This window comes from Ursus maritimus, unplaced genomic scaffold (assembly GCF_017311325.1).
Source record: "Ursus maritimus isolate PB19 unplaced genomic scaffold, ASM1731132v1 scaffold_2, whole genome shotgun sequence".
Taxonomy (NCBI): Eukaryota; Metazoa; Chordata; class Mammalia; order Carnivora; family Ursidae; genus Ursus; species Ursus maritimus.
The window spans coordinates 32,384,840-32,395,290 of NW_024424452.1; the positions used below are offsets into that span (position 1 = coordinate 32,384,840).

At 48.0% G+C, this 10,451-nt stretch overlaps 1 long non-coding RNA gene across 2 annotated transcripts in view; it reads left to right on the forward strand.

Annotated features, from left to right (window-relative positions):
* The window catches only part of LOC103668572, a 100,756-nt gene extending 92,363 nt beyond the window's left edge, over positions 1-8,393 (forward strand). Inside the window, exon 9 of one of the 2 annotated variants that reach the window (XR_570087.2) lies at positions 6,962-8,393. This is a non-coding gene — a long non-coding RNA (uncharacterized LOC103668572). Of the gene's footprint in view, positions 1-3,394; positions 4,518-6,961 lie in introns of those variants that run through there. The other variant, XR_570089.2, reaches the window with a different exon arrangement.
* Positions 8,394-10,451: the final 2,058 nt, after the last annotated feature.

Consider the following 10,451-nt stretch of genomic DNA (forward strand, 5'->3'; position numbering starts at 1 on the left):
AAATCCCTCTTGGTTCTTCTCACCTCATGTCTGCCTTACTTCTCGTTCCCCGTCCTGTTTCTACACTACATCACAGTAGACAATTCAAGGATTTGGAACCAGACAGAATTGGTTTCCACTCATATTTTTGGTGCTTTTGTTTCCTCTGCTAAGCACTTTTTAAAAAAAGATTTTGTCTATTGTGAGAGAGAGGGAGGAGGAGAAGCAGACTCCCTGCTGAGCAGGGAGCCCAACATGGGGCTCGATCCCAGTACCCATGATCATGACCCAAGCTAAAGGCAGCCGTTTAACCGACTGAGCCACCCAGGCACCCCTAAGCACTTTGGTATCACTTCACCTTATTTCCCAACAGCCCTGTATTGTGGATTCTACTGTGTCCCCCCGCCTTCGCCCTAACCCAAGATTGGGTTTTAGGGTAGTTAAGTAACGCAGTCGTCCAGGTCATCCTACTTGAATGGCTCATGCTGCAGAGAGTGTGGTGTATTAGCGATCCAGCACTAACGAACTACCTGATAACGCAGCTACTTCGAACCAGCAGCATTAATTATTTCAGAGTTTTGCTGGATCCCAAATCCGTGGGGTTAGCTGGAGTCCTTATCTTAGGGTCTGTTAAAAACTGTAATGTGGGTGTTAGCTCATGTTTCTACTTCCAAGTTCACTTATGTGCTTATTGGCAATTCAGTTCTTTACAGGAGGCTGGACTAAACTCTCACTTCCTCACGAGCTGTTGGCCAGAGGTCTGCTGGCCATATGGGTCACCCCATAGGGAATCTTAAAACATGGTGGCTTCATCAGAGTGAGCAAGAGGGAGTGCAGAAGAGAGAGCACGAGCAAGGTGGAAGTCACAGTCTTTTGCAGCCTCATCATGGAAATGACATCTCATCATCTTTGCTGAATTCTACTTATTAGAAGCAATCACTAGACCCACTCTGCATTCAAAGGCCAGGGATTGTGCAAGATTGTGAATACAGGAGGTGGGGAACACTGGGGCCGTGTCAGGAGCAGCCTCTGCAAGGGGTTAAGAGCCTGTGCCTTCAAGTATGGTTTTTCCAGCACCACCACTTACGGGCTCCACAACCACAGGAAAGCTATACCCCTTCTATTTTCTCATCCGTCATGTGTATAGTCATAGTACCTACTCCATACAGTCGTTGTTAGGATTAAATAAGTAAAGAGATGGTAAGTACCTGAGAGTAGTTCTGCTTGTCTTCTTCAAACCACAGTTGGTCAAGTGGCAGCAGAATCATCTAGAATCCAACCCTTCCCATGTAGCCTCTGCAGGGGTGTTGAGCAGAGGAAAGAGCCAGGATTCTGGAGACTGGTGTTCTCTCTACTTTGCTGCACCATTTTTGTTCATGTTGTTTTCTCTTCTCAGGGACTTCACTGATCTGTAAAATTAGGGGATAAAGAGATAGTAAAAAGATTTTTTTTTTCCTCTGCCAATTCTAAATGGTTGCCGTGGATCTCTGGGGCTTTGTGTTGAGAAATATTTCACTGGTGTGCAACAGCCAGCTCCCACAGGCTCAGGAGAGCTGGCTGTGCGCGACTCTTACCAACTCCTCCTTGAGCAATGTCGTGCTCAAGTCAGCCATGATGGGAGTGCTCGCTCCACAGATACAGGCAAGTGTTACTATGCACCAGGTCTCTCTCTCCCCCACCTCCACCCCCAGTGCAAGTTGTTCGGCATTTGTCATCGCACTGCTCATTGCAAAACTCTGTGGGAAAGAGGACCACCATTTATTGCAGTAGCTAGCAAAGACTCCGGACGAGGACGTGGAAGAATGAGTGACTAATGCCTCTTTGCCATTTCTGGGTAGTTGATTTCCGTCATCCTCCCTGCACTGACATTCATGGACTGTCTGCATTTTCAGGACGAGGAATTTATTGGGGCAGAGGAAAGGTTGCTAGCAGAGGCTCTGTCTCGAAAACAAAAGGCATACGGAAGCCCAGTGTACCAGCTGCGGACCTTGTTCCCTCATCTCAAGGTTCTGAAAGCTGCTCGAGAAACTAGTAGCAGGTGCATGCTCAGATGGACTCATTAGAAATATGAGGATATTTTCCCCTTTCTCTGAACGGATGGAATGCAAGTGTGGTAAAGAATATAGACGCTGTGACGTTTGTAATGTGCACAGTTGCATACTTGGACCTTCTCAACCACAGGAGCCATGCCTGGTAGGTAGGTGTATTAGGGCACTCCCGAGGAATAGAACCTATATATATATATATATATATATATAGGTATTTACATGAGCAACTCGCTCTCACAGTTATGGGAGCCGAGAGGTCCCGTGATCTACCATCTGTGAGCTGGACACTCAGGAAAGCCAGTGGTGTGACTCTCTCAGAGTCCGAAAGCCTGAGAACCAAGGGAGCTGATGGTGTAACTCCCAGTCTGCAGGCGGGAGAAGATGAGATGAGATGTCCCAACTCTGGTGGTGAGGCAGGGAAAAAAAGACTGAATTCCTCCTGCCTCTGCCTTTTGTTCTATTCAGGTCCCCAACAGACTGGCTGGTGCCCACCCACACCGGGAGGGCCATCTGCCGTACAGAGCTCACGGATTCAAGGGCTAATCTTGTCTGGAAGCACCTTCACAGGCACGCCCAGAAATTATGTTTAATCTGGACGCTCTGTGGTCCAGGGGAGCTGACACACAAAATTCACCACCACAGTAGGGAAGGGATTATTTCCATCTCCCCCACACCCCGACCCTGAGAGTTACAGACCCAGAGATGTCTGAGATATAGAGTCCTACCAGTGACCTCCTTGTGACAAACGGCCAGGCTGGAGCCCGTACTCAGGTCTTCCTACTCCAGCCCTTAATTTTTAGACATGAGGATGAGAAATCTTGGCATGTGGTGGAGAACAGGGAGTAGGGACAGGCCATCCCGCTTGAACCTTCGTGCAGTTCTGATGGTCTCCAAGGCAGTGAGATATGGCCACACTCATGATGTGTTGCCCAGAGAGGAGCTAATGGCATAATCATGGACTCTCCACAGTCAATTATGGCAATTACCGGAAGCCACTCTCTTGTCGTATTTCATTTAGCACACCATGGCACAGGAAGGCAAGTGGCACCAAGGGTCCTGGGCCCATTGTCGCTGCCCTCGCCGGAGCAGGCATCAAAAAAGGAGAATGCCAGCCCCAATAAACTGTCCCTGCAGAAGCCATTAGGCTAGGTGACATGTTCACTTAGGGTGACATATATTGATCATGTAAAACACGCACACTGTATAATATGATTAAACAAACTCAGCCGGTTCCAGAGACGGCCAGCTGAGCTGCGCACGGAGCCCGGCTCTGCGGCAACAGCCTCGGGGCCCCGGGCGGGAGGGAGCGCCTAGCTCAGGGAAGGGACTACACACAGCGTGTTTGTCATCGTTCGTTCGTTCAACAGGTATTTATGGAGTGTCCACTACATAAGGGGCACTGCGCTCAGTGCTGGGGGTAGAATGATGACCACCGCGAACCACTGCCTCTACTCCCGTGAACCTTGTAGTCTGCTGGGCGACACGGGTATCAGCAAAGTGCCCGGTGTGAGTCACAAACAGAAGAAAATGCTCTGAGAGAAAAGGTCATAGTTCCGTGAGAGCAGATCGTGAAGGAATCTAAGCAGGCAAGGGGACCATGGAAGAATTATAATAGTCACCCGTTACTGCACCCCTACAGTAGTGGGCTGAACAGGGTCCCCTCAGATCCATGTCCATCCAGAACCTCAGCACGTGACCTCACCTGGAGTCGGGTTTTTGCAGATGTAATTAAAGATCTTAAGATGACATCGTACTGAATTTAGGGCGGGTCCTCACTGCAATGATTGCAGAGACTGGTGTCCTTAGGAGAGGACACAGAGAAGAGGGAGGAGGCCACACGAAGACGGAGCAGAGATCAGAGTGATGCCACCACAAGCCAAGGACGCCTGGAGCCACCAGATCTAGAACAGGCAGGGAAGCGTTCTTCCCTAGAGCCTTTGGGCATGGCCTTCCTGATGCCTTGATTTTTGGACAACTGCCACCCCTGCCCCCCAGAACTGTGAGAGAATAAATTTCTGTTGTTTCTAAGCCACTCGGTATGTGGTTGTTCTTGGAGACAGTCCCAGGAAACGAATGCACCTGCTAAGTGAGTGTCAGAAACCTTGCCAGGGGTTACTGAGGCAGCACGCTCTTTGACACAGCTCCTGCCTTCGAGGAGCTCAGAGCCTTGTCGGCAGCCAGCCGGTCAATAGATACCTCAAATCTTCTCCGTTCACCGCTGAGATCAGGGTCAGCCCCAGGGTTGTGGGAGCAAAGGGAGAGAGCCCTAGCTCAAGCTGCAACATCGTCAGGACCCAGGGCTGAGGCTGACAGACAGCGCGACAGTCACTACACCTGTCACCTCACCTGAGCCCTGCCTTCCACCCCCAGTGAAACTTGTAACACCAGGTTCATCTCTGTCATTAGTAACTAATGGCCAGCACATAAGAATCTCTGGCTATGGCCTCACGTCCTGAGTATCTGGGTACTTCATTTTCCTAGTCACCTCTTTTTTTTTTTTTTTTTTAAAGATTTTATTTATTTATTTGACAGAGATAGAGACAGCCAGCGAGAGAGGGAACACAAGCAGGGGGAGTGGGAGAGGAAGAAGCAGGCTCATAGTGGAGGAGCCTGATGTGGGGCTCGATCCCATAACGCCGGAATCACGCCCTGAGCCGAAGGCAGACGCCTAACCACTGTGCCACCCAGGCGCCCCTTCCTAGTCACCTCTTTATTTTGCACCCTAGGACTTCCATGCCCCTGGCAAAAACAACAACAACAACACCGCCTCCCCAGGACCCCTCACCTGTACCTGCCAGGTCTTTAGCAATCGGGGAAATGAAATGGATCAGACTTGGGTTTTGGGGGGTAAAGGGTAAAGGGGAGGAGACAAGGATGCCCCTCCCGTCTCTGCTTTGGGGGACAGGGTGGGTGTTGGATGACACTTCATGGGGTAGAGAACACAGGAGCTCAAACAGACATGCGTGGGGATGTGGGGAGCTCAGACTTGGCTCTGCTGTATTTGTATTATCTGTGGAATGTCCAGCCGCTATTAGCCAATAAGCAGTTGAGTATATGAGTTTGGAGTAAAGGGAGAGAGACATCTGCCCATTTTGAATTCTCTAGTGGTCATCTCAGATGACCCATCTCTGTTTCAAACCCAGGCTAAGCTGTTAAAATTTGATTGCACTTAGGAGAGTGAACCGGCGGGGCTTGCCCCGCTCATATAATATCACATACACTACAGGCTCCAAGAGGAGTGGGAAGAGGTAGAAGTCTTGACGAGCTATTGTGTTCGTCCACTTGACTCCTGGTAGATATTCTATTAGAGTGAATGTAGCCAGGAACCTATAGGGTTTGAAGATTTGCAATAACATAATTTCAACGGGAAGTTGGACAGTTTAGTCCTTAGAGATACAATTTATCTTCTTCGGATGGTAACAGTCTGAAAGTATTTTCTGGAATATCAATCCTCTGTACTTTATGGTAAGGGACTGCTATTATTTTAAAGATAGAAGTATCTCCTTCGAGGAAATGCTCACAGCTTTCAATCTTCCCAATGTGAGCATACAATTAGCAAGGAATTTCTAGAATTTACCATTCAACAGAATGATGTTTTCACATTTTTTGGTTCACAGGAAAAAAAGAACAATAGAGAAAGTAGACATGTGAGCATATCTGTAGATAGCAGAGAGAGATGTTTGTAAGGGAAGGGAAGAAATAGCTTTAGGGCTCAAATCTGAAAGATAAAAACCATGCAAAGTTGGAGGGAGGGGCAGGCAGATGAGGCTAGAGGCTTAGCTGCTTGCTCCCTGTTGTCTCGGTTTTCTCATCTGAAAAGGAGGATAAGAAGACACCCTCCCAACCCCCCTGCCCCCACCATTGAGTTGCTATAAGGAGTAAATGAAATATTACTGCAAAGCCCCTTTCACAGACACTGGCAGATAGCAGATGCTCAAAAAATGGCAGCTTTTGCTGAAATTGGAAATAATGGAGAGCCTGCCCCCCAAAAGAGTGCTGTTGACTGCAGTTTCAAATAGCCTAGTCATGGATATGTTCTGGCCCCATTAGACTTAGATTGTGAGCCCCAGGGGAGCTAGGGCCACAACTAAGAATAACAGTGAAAATCGAGAGAGAGAAAGAGAGAGAGAGAGAGAATCTCCACACTGTCTTATTTATGTGGGTAGTCCCAGTCCCTTGAACAATCACTAGCTAAATGGGGCTTCACAAAGGTCATTTGAATTAGTGACTGAGGAATACATGGGAAGATTGCAATGGACACAGATAAAGACATAAGGCACGGGGGCCTGAAGCCCTAGCAGGCTTGACTTCTCCTTCATGCAGACCTACACTTCTAGCCCACAGCGACCCGGGCATTTCTAGAGCATTCTTTGGGTTTTTCCCTCCTCCAAGAGCTGAGCCAGGAAGTCACTGCAGCATCTTCTCACTTTGTGGTTCTAATTACCTGCTCATTGGCATGCAAGGACCTCCCCAGCCCTGTTCCTGAGAGGGAGTGGAAATTCTGTGAGAATCGTACCCATTAAGGCCTTTTATGACCACCATTATGTAATAAAGAGCATCTGGAGCCTAAGGAATTATTGCGAGCTTTTATTTTGTTTTAAGTATAACTATCTCCTCACACCCTTCTTCCCTTGGATGATCGCAATAATGGTTATAACTGCACGTTCTCTCTCAGGTCAGAGCCTGTGGCGGACAGCAACCATTCCTCCTTCCTCTTGCTCAACAGAAGCTCAGTTTTGTTCTGGTGTCTACCCTTCCCCCACGTGGCATGCACCTCTCGGTCAGCTGACCTCACTGTCAGTCTTAATGGACCCCAGTGGTCTGAGGCCATCCCCATCCCTTTGCAAATGTCTGGTTTAGGGACAAACCAGGTGGTCTAACTGGATGCTGGGGAGTATGCTGGGGTCCTTTGGGTAAATCTTCCTCTCTCCTAGGAGACAACCATGGGAAGAAAACATGCCTTACTTCCTCTGAATGCCGTCCTATTAGCTTGTGATGCCTGGACCTGCTCAGCTGACTTTACACCAGCCTGTGCTGAAGCAAACACCGGACATGCTAAAGCAGAGATGTGCAAAGGTCCTGGGTATCGGATGACATCACTGAGCTGTTCTCCCTCTGCACTTCCCGCCATGGGAGGTAACACATTTCTGTGTCGTTCGAGTCAGTTTCATCTGGGTTTCCACTGTTTGCATCTAAGAGCACCCTCATTATTGAGCCCCAAGAGCACAGAAGCCCCAAAGAGAAGACCAACTTGGCAAGATGAAATCATTTTTCCAGTAGAATAGAGGCAGTCTGCCTTGAATAGTTAGGTTCTTTCTCTTCAAAGTGTCCAAAGTTCTTTTATCTTGGGGAGTTTTGAATCCTAGAATTTCTGGCTTAGAAGGGACTTCAGAGATAACTTACTTCCCAAACTCAAGCCCTTGGGCATGTGGCATCAGTATCACCAGGAGGGGTTTTAAAAAATAAATGTTCCTTGAGCAGCGCTCCAGACATCCTAATTTCAGAGGTTTGGGATGCAGCCTGGGCATTCATATTTTTAAAAGGCTCCCTGGGTGATTCTGATCATAACCCCCAAGTCATTGATCTAAACCTATGTTCTCCATCTTTCCCTCAACCCAGCCATGGAACCTTCCCCCCCTTTTCCCCCCCCCAGATACAATCTAAGGCAGGAAGTCAGTAAATAAAACAGACAAAAATGGGGCTGGTTTGATACAAGGGAGCTCAGAGATCTTCTGATTTGCTTCACAAGCAAAGTAGGTGATAGATGGGGTCTCACTAGACTGTGTGGCCAGGGAAGTCCTCTCTGCAAAGGTGACACTGCCGCTGGGAGCCTAAGGATGAGGAGCCGAGGGGGAAAAACATTCCAGGACCGGTATACGCAGAAGCTCTGGTATTTTCTAGTGTGCTTGAGGAACTGGAAGCAGAGGAGTCTTACAGACTGAATTGCATCCCTTCCAAAATTCATCTGCCCAAGCCCTAATGCCTGCTGTGATGGTATTTGGAGATGCAACCTTTGGCAGGTACAGCTGACCCTTGAATAACACAAGGATTGGGGCACCAACCCCTCCATAGCTGATAATCCATGTGTCACTTTTGACTCCCCCAAAACATAACTACTAAGAGCCTAACTTTTGACCGGAAGCCTTACTGACAACATGAACAGTAACACATATGTTGTATGTTATTTATATTATATACTGTATTCTCACAGTGAGCTAGAGAAAATACAATCACAAGGAAGGGGCATCTGGGTGGCTCAGTCGGTTAAACGTCGGACTCTTGCTGACTCTTGGTTTTGGCTCAGGTCAAGATCTCTGGTTCTTGGGATCGGGCCCCGCCTCGGGCTCTGCGCTCAGTGTGGAGTCTGCTCCTCCCTCTCCCTCTGCTCCTCCCCCCATTCATGCTCTGTCTCTCAAATAAAATCTTTTTAAAAAATCATAAGGAAGAGAAAATACATATTTTCTGTGCCTGGCTTATTTCACTTAGCATATTCCAGATCCAGCAAACCCATTCTGGGTATTTATCCAAAGGAATTGAAATCAGGATCTCCAACCTGCACTCCTAAGTTCACTGCAGAATTACTCACAGTAGCTAAGAGATGGAAACAACCCATATGTCCATCACCAGTTAAATAGATAATAAAGCAAATGTAAAACATAGATACCGTGGGGTATTATGTAGCCTTAAGAAAGAAGGAAGCAGGATTTCTAAACACAAGGTCCTTAATCAGAGGAATTACAGGTTTCCCCCTTACCTTTATTTTTTTGTATGATTTCTCCTTTCTGTGCAAATGGGCAGCTTATCTTTCCAGAAAGGATACAATGTTTTAGTTTGTGTTAGAACAACAGACCTTTTATAGCTTAATCCTGTTTCTAACAAAAGGGGGAAAATCGGTATGCTGGCCTATTCCCCCGACTCTGGTCCTCCACCGTTCCTCAAGTCCTCATCTTGGATTTATTGGGCACAAATGCCAGACTCCCTCGGGAGCTCTTTTAACCCCAGGGGTGAGATGTCGTGACTTGAAGGGTTAAAGCAGGACCTGCATTTTGGAGAAAGCCTGTAGTACCGCCTGGTGCCAGAGAGGGGCAGCATACAGCCATTAGCATGGACGGGCCGGCCTCTACTGAGCCCGGCGCTCCTTAGTAGGGCTCAGAGGTCCAGCCAGGAGCCTTAAGAAAGCTCGTTGAGGAATCACAGGGCACATGGAACAACCAGGGCAGAAGCAAACACGGAGAAACGAAGCAGAAATACTCGTGGGGTTTTGAATCCCGTGTGCCTGGGCCACCGCCTACTCCCTCCTTCACACGGGACGAGCGCGCAGTCTCTTGTACTTGCTCGCTCCGGCATCGTTTATACACGTCATCTCTCCATTCATTCATTCACCGACAAGCAGAGAGCAAAGCCTTTCAGGGACTTTGTGTCAAGGGGCTAGGCTCCCAGAAGACAGGCTGCAGGGTCTGAAGTCACAGTCCTGCGCCGGGAGTTGAATCAGAGAGAGGTCAGCGATCCGGGTGTCCGAGAAGTTCGCACACATGCTGGCTGTGCTGTGGAGTCATGGGGACTATGGCTTCCTTCTGATGGGGCAGCTTCCCTGTCCTAACCAGGAGGAGGACCACGGGCTTCCGGTTGGACAGACCGGGAATAGCGCAACGTCAGGGTCCCGCTGCCCCCAGGACTGTTCTAAATCTATATACTCATGAGGAGTATTTCCAAGAGATGGCAGTAGAGGGTACCAGGGCTGGGTGCTACTTTGTAATTTTCCTCGTGGGTCCTGCTGGAACTTGGTGTGGAATTCTGATGAAGCAGCGTCTGCCTTGCAGGACAGCAAGGTGGGCCCTGGGACGAAGCAGTGAGGGTCCCGACCACCACTAAAACTGGCCCTGAGAGAAGCAGTGAGGACCCTCACAGTACACTTGCACCAACAGGAGGAAAACGTCACTTGGCTACGTTTCCACACCATTTCTTAACTACCTGCCACCAATGGGCTGAGCAGAGCGGAGTACTATTTCCACATTTAATACCAACATTTAAATATTACATACTTCTGAGTCATAAGCAGATTAAGGGCAAAGTCATCTTATTTACTATTAAAATTTGTTATGTGGTTGAATTTCATAATCTTCAAAGTGAGCGTTCCGCTCCCCCCTTGGACGATGGTTGGCTAGATAAGCAAGGGCAGAGACTCCTTGACTTGAAATAGTTTTGAATGGAGAGAGTAGACATTTTTCGAAACAGCCAAAATGTCTAAGAATTCTTTGTTTTAATTTTAAGGAGAGAGAAACAAACTACTGTTATTTTAGAGAGAGAAACTTCTCCTGGTTAATTGCTTCATAATGAATCATTGCCACAACATCCCCGTGTCTCTGAAATAGAGGTTGTCAAAATTTCTAATAACCTGATGGATTTCTATGTTGTCAATAAACT